The sequence below is a fragment of the Protopterus annectens genome, chromosome 9.part0 (genome assembly GCF_019279795.1).
Source record: "Protopterus annectens isolate FY-2018-M chromosome 9.part0, PAN1.0, whole genome shotgun sequence".
NCBI lineage: Eukaryota > Metazoa > Chordata > Ceratodontiformes > Protopteridae > Protopterus > Protopterus annectens.
This window is the reverse complement of record NC_056743.1, coordinates 1,249,796,070-1,249,806,114: the sequence shown is the minus strand read 5'-3', so window position 1 is coordinate 1,249,806,114 and position 10,045 is coordinate 1,249,796,070. Positions and strand designations below refer to the sequence as shown.

The 10,045-nt window shown below is 40.0% G+C and overlaps 1 protein-coding gene and 1 non-coding gene across 2 annotated transcripts in view; both read right to left on the bottom strand.

Annotated features, from left to right (window-relative positions):
* Nucleotides 1-55, bottom strand: part of LOC122812380 — a 154-nt gene extending 99 nt beyond the window's left edge. The window contains exon 1 of the ribosomal RNA XR_006366402.1: nt 1-55. This exon is cut by the window's left edge and continues 99 nt beyond it. This is a non-coding gene — a ribosomal RNA (5.8S ribosomal RNA).
* The window catches only part of LOC122811972 (beta-adrenergic receptor kinase 1-like), a 2,445,913-nt gene that overhangs the window by 203,835 nt on the left and 2,232,033 nt on the right, over nt 1-10,045 (bottom strand). The window lies entirely within an intron of this gene.

Here is a 10,045-nt window from a genome sequence, read left to right as displayed (position 1 = left end):
CAGCTAGCTGCGTTCTTCATTGATGCACGAGCAGAGTGATTCACCGCTCACAGTCGTACTGCTTCTCGTCCGCCCGCCCGGCGTAACATCTCGAGATGTGCATGCGAGGTTTCACGGCCGTCATCATGGGCGCCTGGACTGGGGTTACTGTCCCCACGGTGTGGGACAGCAGGGAGTCGCCACACCGCCGACCTTTCGGGTCTTTGAACCAACGCTCCGCGTGGGGCAGGGCATCCTCCACAGGTACCCACAACTAACATCGAGGGGAGAAGATTCCGTTGTGCCACCCCTGGGGGCAGCCCCACATGGCCGGAGGGGAGGCTGCCACCCCCCTGCCAGGACAACGCCCTCTCCCTCCCCCCTGCCGTGCAGGGAGCCAGACGCCTCTATGTTCTCTCTTACTTTTGCTTAAGTGAATATCTCGATTAAGACCCATGCCTTGATATAAAAACAAGTCTGAAGTAGAAACAAGTAAACGAGAACACTGAATAAAATGAAAAGTTTTCTTTTAGCAGCTGAGGACATTTTTTCTCTTACATTTCCATGGAGACAAACTAATAATAGGGCAATAAAAAGCCAGAACATTGGTTTCTTCAGGGTTAAAAGTTTAATGTTTTCTGAAAGCAAACACGTTGTTTTTCACATCTGGGAGGGGAATAAAGATAAAAAAAAAGAACAGACACCAATTCGTGTACATTGAAGCACAGGCAAAATAAAATGCGTCTGAGCGTGTATACCCTCAATTTCAGGTTATTTAAGGCCTTTGTGTGTTGTTGTCTATTTCGAATAATTATTCCTATTAAGAGGGTTAAACTTTACTACTTAAAGATGTACATAGCTATGCGTGTTTGCATTAAGTTAACAGATTATGATTTTCTTCTGGATGTTTTTTGCTATTTTAATAAAAAACGTAAACAAAATAAAAGTCTTAAAGAATGTGACAGATTCCAGTGCTGATAAAAAAAAAATGTACAAAGGGTTAAACCTGCCAAGCATTGATGGGTCCGTGTATCACAAAAGCTTGAAACAGACATTAAAAAAGCTGCTTTACACAACAGGTGGGAATAATGACTTCTTACCATAACGGTGACACTTTCCATATTATCTTTTAATGTGAATGGTCTCGCATGTATAGACAAAAAGGAAAGAATAATTAAGAACTGTAGAATGCAAACAGTAGGAGACACAATTGGAAAGAACTGAGCATGTGAATTTGATAGAGAGAGGATTTCAGGATAGACAATCAGCAGAAAATCAGAGAAAAAAGAAAAGAGGATTACTTACATTAATTATTAAAAGATCTCCAGAAGTGAAAGAAGAGGAAAAAAGATAGTAATGGCAGACTTGTAGTATTAACAGACTACTGGCAAGTACTTATATTCCTACTTCGGAGCTTAAAAAACTGGGGAGAAATAATAAGCTTTCAGCAGGGAATATACATTAGAGGTGGGGAATGGAATGTGATTTGCAGCAATGGAGGATGTATCTGGGGGCCTACAAGGGGAAATAAAACAAAATAGAGTATATTTCTGAAGAAATTTATGAAAATATTTGGTATGGAAGACGTGACTTCAGTAGTAGGAACCCTGAGAGAATTTACATATTTCTCCACAAGGCACCTGGTTAGACTAGACCGAAATAATATTCCACAACAATATGTGAATTTAATGGAGACCTTTGACACATATCCAATAACTACTTCAGATCATGCAACAATAATTACAGAGATAAAAATGCAAGGTACTGAATTAAAGAGGAGACACTTCCCTACCTACCTGTTAAAAAGACAGGAATTTAAAGAAGTGGGTTGTGAAAGTTATTTGGGAGTTACTAGGGAAGATGGAAAGTACTCCAGAAGTTACAGCTAGTAAGAGAGGTAGAATAAAAGTGAAGTTTAAAAAAAGGGTGGAAATAAGAGAGACAGATGTGGTTAAGAATTAAGAAGTAATAAGAATTAAATAATAAGGCTGACAAAGGTTAAAGTATTACAGAATAAGGGGAATCTCATAGAACGAGAAGAGGCATAATTGCAGACTGCTGAAGAGTAAATAAGGGAGTACCTGGACAGTAAGCATGAGTTTAGAAAAACTGCTGTTAAGCAACTATATTTTGATAACTCCAGAGCACAAAACCTTTTGGCACAATGACTTCGGCAACAAAGTAGAAAGGGCTGTTGCCAAACTTGGGGAGTTAACAAGAAGAATAACCACATATTCTGTAGAAGTATTAGAGATATTTTGGAAATTTTTATGAAAAATTTATTTATAAAGCAGAGAAATGAGGAAATCAAGGAAAAGCACAAAAGGAAAGGTTTATGGAAGACTTAAATATGCCAAGGTTAGAGGTAGATGAGGCTAAACAATTAACAGTTAAGAAAGGAGGAGATGAAATAAAAATGATGATGTACAACCAATCTGCACGAAAGTTTCCAGGAATACACAGTATTCCGGTGACAGTGTTAGAAGTTAAGAGGGAAGAAAGTGATAAAGATCTGTTTAACACTATTTTAAAAGGAAGGGAATCACCAACATCCTGGAAATAAAAACCTGTGGTGGCTGTAATTCCTAAAGACAGTAAAGACCCATCAGATCCAGCTGCATATACGCTCAATTCAACTTTAAAACATGATTATAAAATGTTTATTTCTATAACGGCTAAAATAAAAGCAAAGGTGTTGCCAAAATTAGTATATCTGGACCAATGTGGTTTTGTGGAGGGGAGGTAAACATTTGACTACATTAATAGAGCAATGACAATCCAGAGGGAAGCAGAATGTAAGAAAATACTACTGCTGCTGCTGTCGGTGAGTATTGATGCATAGAAAGCATTTAACAGAGTAAGCTGGGATTTTGAGTAGGGCAATGGAAGCATTTGCATTTCTTGATAAAATAATAAGGTAGATTAGGAGTGTATATAAAGGATCGGAGGCAAAAATCAAAGTTAGAGGGTTCATCTCTGATAAGTTGTGTCTGAGGGAACCAGTTAGGGCTGTCCTATTTCCCCTTTGCTATTTGTTTTACATTAAGAACCACTGGCAAAGAAAATAAGGGATTCAGAAATTCAAGGATATAATTTATATGGTATTCAGCAAAAACTGGCTTTATTTCAGATATCATTTTGTACATGATGGAACCAAAAAAAAAATGACATCACAGTGTTGTGGAACTTCTGCCATTCTATTTCTTTCAGGACATAAACTTAATGAAAATAAAGTCTACAGCTGTAAGCTATGGATCCACACATGAACTGGTTCAGCATTACTCATTTACAGGAATGTGATGAAATGAAGCATGAGTAAGAACTATTTATATGCACACCCCTGAACAGATGCTCCTACTTAAGATCAAACCTGCAAGCTATCCTAAAAACTACAGACCAATAACCTGCCTTCTGACTATGTAGAAACTATACACTGAAACTGATGCCAACAGAGTTTATAGTCATTTAAAAGAAAACTCAATCATAACAGAACAAAGGGGTAACAAAAGAAAGTCATATGGAACAAAGGATCATTTGTTGTTAAAGTCATAATGGAGAACTGGGGAAGAATCTAAGTATGGCATGGATAGACTACAAAAAAGCATGTGACAGCATCTCTCATGTTCATGGATAAGAGTGCTTAAAACTATATAAGATATACCCTACACTGATCGATTACATTACAGCAACCATGAAACAATGACAAAGCACTTTGCAGTTAAAAATGATTATTCCAGGGATAAAAATTCAAAGAGAGATATTCCAGGGTGACTCTGTCACTGTTGCTTTTTTAATTGCCCGTAATTCATTAAGCTGTCTACTTAACAGATCAGGCCATGGCTATAATTTAGCTGCCAGAAAACAACAAAGTGTACAGATTTCTCATCTTCTTTTTGTAAATGATTTAAAACTGTACAGTTCATAAGATGAGGAAATGAAAGCACAACTGCAAGCTGTCAAAACTTTTTCAGATGATATAAGAATGTCATTTGGTCTTGATAAATGTGCAAAATCAACATTTAAATGAGGAAAGTTGCAGAACCAAGAAAATAAGAAGTTATGTACTCACCATAACGTTCCATGTGAGTTGTTCATCTCGCCTTCATTCTTAACTGATGGGTTCAGAGCTGATCCCTTGGCTCTAGTACGGCCACATGCAAAGCTCGAGGTCTTCCAGTAGCTCGAGGCCAAGCCCCTATCCCATGATGCACTGTGAATAACCTCAGATCTTGTTTGCTGCGTATACTATAACCATATATAATAGTTATTCCCCTATAGAAGGGAAGAAAAATTTAAGCAACTAGGATGAAACCAACATCTAGATCAACTATCAGCCGGGAGGGACGTAAGAATGAAGAGATGAACAACTCACATGGAACGTTGTGGTGAGTACATAACTTCTTAATATGAAGTAGTTCAATCTCGCCGTTCATTCTTAACTGATGGGTAGCGTCCCAAGTACCATCAATCTCGGGTGGCTCACAGGAGTACATTTCTCAGGACCGTGGACCTAAAGGAGGCTCTATCCCTGGAGGCCTTATCAACTTTGTAATGAGTGATAAAGGTATGAGGTTTTGACCAAGTGGCTGCTGCACAAGTGTTATTTAGGGGAAGTTTGGCTGAAAACGCAGAGGATGTAGAAACTGCTCTGGTTCAGAGAGCTTTAATCTTGTGTTGCAAGGGTATATTAGCAGCTGAATAGGCAAAGGTGATACAATCAGATAACCATTTAGACAGAGTTGTTTTAAGTCACTGGTCTACCTTTCCTGGATTCAGAGAAAGAAACAAAAAAGCTGGTCTGATTTCCTGAAATCTTTTGGTTCTATCCAAATAAAATCTGAGCTGTCTGTGAACATCAAGTTGGTGCAGCATATACTCTAACTTGTTGGAATGATTAGGGAAGAAAACTGGTAACTCAATAACTTGGTTAATATTGGTTTCTGAACAAACTTTGGGCAAAAATGAAGGATTTGTCCTAAGTGATACTCTGTCAGCATGAAAAATCAAATAAGGAGGGTTGATAGATAAAGCCTCAAACTCTGACACTCTGCGGGCAGAAGTAATAGCTACCAGAAAAATGGTTTTCCACGACAAATATTTGAGGTCACAAGATGATGCTGGTTCAAACAGAGGGAGAATTATATGTGAAAGCATAAAATTTACATTCCATGGAGAACAGGGGTTTTTTACAGGTGGTCTCACATGAAATGTCCCCTTGAGAAAAGCTTTGGATAACTTGTGGGACATGATATTTAAGCAGTCAACCCCAAGATGAAAATTAGAAATAGCAGCCAACTGAACCCGAACAGTTGCTGCTGCCACTCCTTTGTTAAAGATCATAGTCAATAATTCTAGTATGGATGTCATGGGGGCTTGGTTGTTGTTGTTGTGTCTTTCGGCTTTTCCCGGTTAGGGGTCGCCACAGCGGAACTCCAGTCCGTTAATGATTGGGAGCTGATTTTTATGTGCCGAGTTGCCAGCCCTGACGCACAACCTTCAATGAAGGTACACCCATTAACGCAGAAGACGCTCTAGCTGAGAGTCGAACCGCATAGCGTCTTACTGTGAGGTGACAACACTACCGCAGCACCACCACTGCGGATTCATGGGGGCTTGGTAAGGATCAATGCTAATTTTAAAGGCCCATATGGAAAATCTCTATTTACTAAGATATCATTTTCTAGTAGAGGGCTTATGAAAAGACAAAAGGATCTGTTTTGTCTCATTGGAAAGGTTATGAAGCCTAGCTATGAAGGGAACTGGAGCAGCCAAGCTGTCAGCTTCAGTGACTGCAAAGTGGGATGAAGTTCCTCTGATGGGTGTGTCAGGAGGTCTGGAACTGGGTCCAGAATCCAGGGATCCTCCAAGAGATGAGGTTGAAGGAATGGGAACCAAATCTGCCAAGGCCAATGAGGGGCTATAAGAATTATGGTCCTTCCCAGGGATTTTGCTTTCTGTAGAACCTTGGGTATCAATGGTATTGGTGGAAATGCATAGAGGAGACCTGGGGGCCAATCGTGTACGAGTGCATCCCGGAGGGGGAATCAGAGCAAAGTAGCTTCTGTATTTTGTGTTGATGTGACTGTCAAAAAGGTCGGAGCAATGCTGGACCCATTTGTGGAAAATCCTGTCCGCAATCTCTTTCTTGAGGGACCACTCGTGTGGCAACAAGATTGCCCTGCTTAGTTTGTCTATCACGTTGGATCTCCCCGGAATGTGAGTTGCTAACAGAAAGCGCTGGGAGGAAACAGCACACTGCCAAACTCTAAGGGCTTCTCGGCAAAGGGGGTAAGATCTGGTTCCCCCTTGTTTGTTCAAATACCAGACTATTGACATATTGTCTGTCTGAATCACAATCGTTCCTAGAGGAAGAGAGTCCTGGAAATACTGCAATGCCAAAAGTACTGCTCTCATCTCCAGGATATTGATATGCAAATGTGACTCCTGATCGGTCCATGTGCCTTGGGCAGTCTTTCCTTGAAAATGCCCCCCCCCCCATCAGGGAAGCATCCATGGTTACAATGGCTACTGGAGGGGGTAGAAGGGGCGTCCTATGGTGACATGAAGAGACATCAACCACCACTGGAGGTCTTTCTTGCAAAAGCTTGTAATCAATATTGTGTGGTCCATGGGTAGTTCCTGGTAAGACCATTGAGTGAACAAATAACCGTTGAAGGATCTGCATATGCATTCTTGCTAATGGTATGGCTAGGATTGCTGCTGCCATCATACACAATACTTTCAGAACTTCTGAAGCTGGTGCTCTGTCTTTTGATACCAATGTGCTAACGAAGAAGAAAGACTCTTTCCATTGGTAGCCTTAAAGTGGTGGTTGAGGTGTCTAGCTCTGCCCCGATAAAAATGATATGCTGCGATGGCGACAAGGCAGACTTTTCTGAGTTGACTGTAATTTTATTTTATTTTTTTATTTATTTTATTTTACATTTGTTAACCGGGAAAGTCCAACTGGACACAGGTCCCTTTCCAGCGGAGGCCCGGGGAGAAAAGCTCCACAATACAGTACAGTACAAATGAGGATTTCATTTACATCTATAACTACAATACAACATGAAATATTCAAATATTAACATCTTGTTAGCAGGACTATTTACAAGGACATAGCAGATTCATTTCAGCAAGTAGTAGAATGTTTAACAATCCTGGTAGTTGATTTATGTGCAGTACATTATACGATTGAGAGTAGTACAGAAGTTGTGAAAAAGTATAAAAAACTTTTGAAGCAAATATTGGTAATAAGGTTATTATGTGGTACTTTGTAAAATTAAATTAGTACAGTATTAGAGAAAAAAAGTACAAAAAGTTCGAATAGAAGTTCAATCTGAAAAGCCCATTTGTTTGGGGTAGAACAGGTGTCCATGGGTAACTAGAAGAAGTTACTGGTGAAACTTTAGCAGATGAAGTCATGCATTCATGACACAGTGCAGTGGTTTGGCTTAACCTGGGGTGACACAGGAGCAGAGCCAGTTGTTTGAAAAGTGGCTTTTGAGAAGTCTTTTAAATTGGGAGGCAGAGTTTGTAGTAGTAATGTGATATGAGAGTTGATTCTAAACTCTGGCTATGGTGCAAACAAAGAGAGATTTACTGCCATCATTTCTGTGTTTGATGACGTTTATAAGGTTTTGGTTACTGGATCTGACAAGAGCCAAGAAGATATAGCCAATTCATTCAATACTTTCTTCACAGAAACCATCCAGTCATTAGCTAACCAACTTTCTCCTCCCCACACTTCTATAAACACTATACCCGACTCACCACTCTCTTAACTTCCAGCCAGTGTCCACATCCTTTATCAGATCCCTTTTGAAAAAACTGAAGCCAACCACCCTTTCAGCCGATCTTCTGCCAGCTGAATACCTGCAAATTGCTGCAGATGTCGTAGCCTACCCTATCTCAATCCTAATTAACAGAACCATAACCGAGGCCTCAATCCCCTCAATTTGGAAAATATCCTATGTTATTCCACTCCACAAAGGAGGTTCATCCACAGAACTATCCAACTACAGACCTATAGCCATACTATCACCACTTGCCAAAATTATGGAAAAGTGCATGCACAACCAACTAATGCTCTATCTAACCCAACATAAACTACTCACAGACACTCAACATGGATTCAGACCCCATCATAGTACAACCACTGCCCTCCTCTCTTTTACTGAAAACATTAATCTTAACCTGAATAATAAAAAAATATCCTCCGCTCTCTTCCTGGAAAGCCTTCGATATGGTAAACCATCAGTTACTTCTATATACTTTAAAAACCCTGTATCTAGATACTCCAGCCCTTGACTGGTTTCAAGCTTACCTCACTGGGAGACAAGAAGCAGTAATGTAGCAAAACAAGCTCTCCTGCCTACTACCAAATACCATAGGAGTTCCTCAAGGTTCCATATTAGGACCTCTCCTCTTTTCAGTCTTCATAAACGACATCCAAACAGTCATCCCTAAAGCTACCTGCATTCAATATGCAGATGACTCGACTATAATATGTTCCAATGCCTCTCTTGCAAATCTACTAACTACCACCCAACATAGCTTCACCAAAGTCGAAAACTGGCTTGCCAACCATCTCCTGATCTTAAATCCAAACAAAACCAAGTTACTTCTCTTCTACCCAACCAATAGATCTCCGACTGAAAACTTCACTATAAAATCCAATAATGGGACCATCATCTCCCCAGACACCTATACAAAGCTATTAGGAGTAAACATTGACAATAAACTCAGATTTGATATACATATCAACCAAGCCATTAAGTCAGTCAACAAGAAACTTGGGACCCTATATAGAATTAAAGCCTTCCTTACCGAATGCCAGGGCAGTCACAGCCCGTTCACACCTTCTCTCTACCCTACTATATGCCTCTCCTGTCCTCACTCACCTTAACAAATCTGATCTGGCCAAGCTCTCATCCTGCTATAATCACATTGCTAGGTTAGTTACAGGCCTACCCTACAGAACACACCACTGTACTAACCTGAAAAAGCTTGGATGGATAGAATTCCCACCTTCTTCACCAGTCCCAACTCATAGAGGCCTTCAAAATCCTTAAACAACCTGAGAATACCCCAGCACTAAAAACTTAATGACTCCCTACTCCAATCTAAGCTGCCTTGGCTCAGCAAACAGACTCCTTGTCCAAACAACTAAATCTCTCAACCTAGGTGGTGACGCGCTATTTGCCAACACCACTGGTAAAATATGGAACTCTCTCCCAAATAACATCACGCTTGCAACTTCTCTAAGTCAATTAAAAATAGTCTAAAACTCCACTTCAAGTCACACTGGCTATGTCCTTGCTCAAACCCAGACTAGCTCTGTGCCATTAACTAAAACATAAACAACTAGCTAAGATGATAAGTACTTTGTATACTGTGATAAAGAAATATGTATCCTGTCTAACTCTATGTCATTATACTGCCTACCATTCTTGCTAATATGTTATTAATGTTACATTTGTAGTAATCTCAGAAATAGTAATGGCAGTCTTGTACTTGTATGTAAATAGCCTATGTTTTTGTTAAGTTCTTTCAGCTCATTTACTGTACCTAATTATCAATGTAACTCTGTTGGAGCTTTTCTCCACGGGCCTCCGCTGAAAAAGGACATGTATCCAGTCGGACCATCCCGGTTAACAAATGTAAAATAATAATAATAAATAAATCTTAAGGTTCTGGTAGTTGTGTAAGGCTGAATTAGTTGCTGCTATAGTGATGGGGGTTTGTTGGGTAGGTAGTACAATTTGTGTGCTGTAAACAGTTGATTAAGTAAAAATAGTTGGGGCAGTTCAAGCCAGTTGAGCTGCTTTAAGGCAAGGCAATGGTGGGTTCTATGAGAGGCTTTTGTTGCGAACTTGGCAATCCTGTTGTAACAAGATTCCATTTTGTTAAGTTCGGAATGGCGCAGATTTCTCAGTATGGGGGAGGCATACAGTAGGGTGGATAAGAGGCGAGTCCTAGCAATTGTGGATTTTGTAGTTTTGGTCATGAAGTGTTTGCTTCTATAAAGGAGACCCAGCTTTTTGTTTACTTTCTTGATTATTTG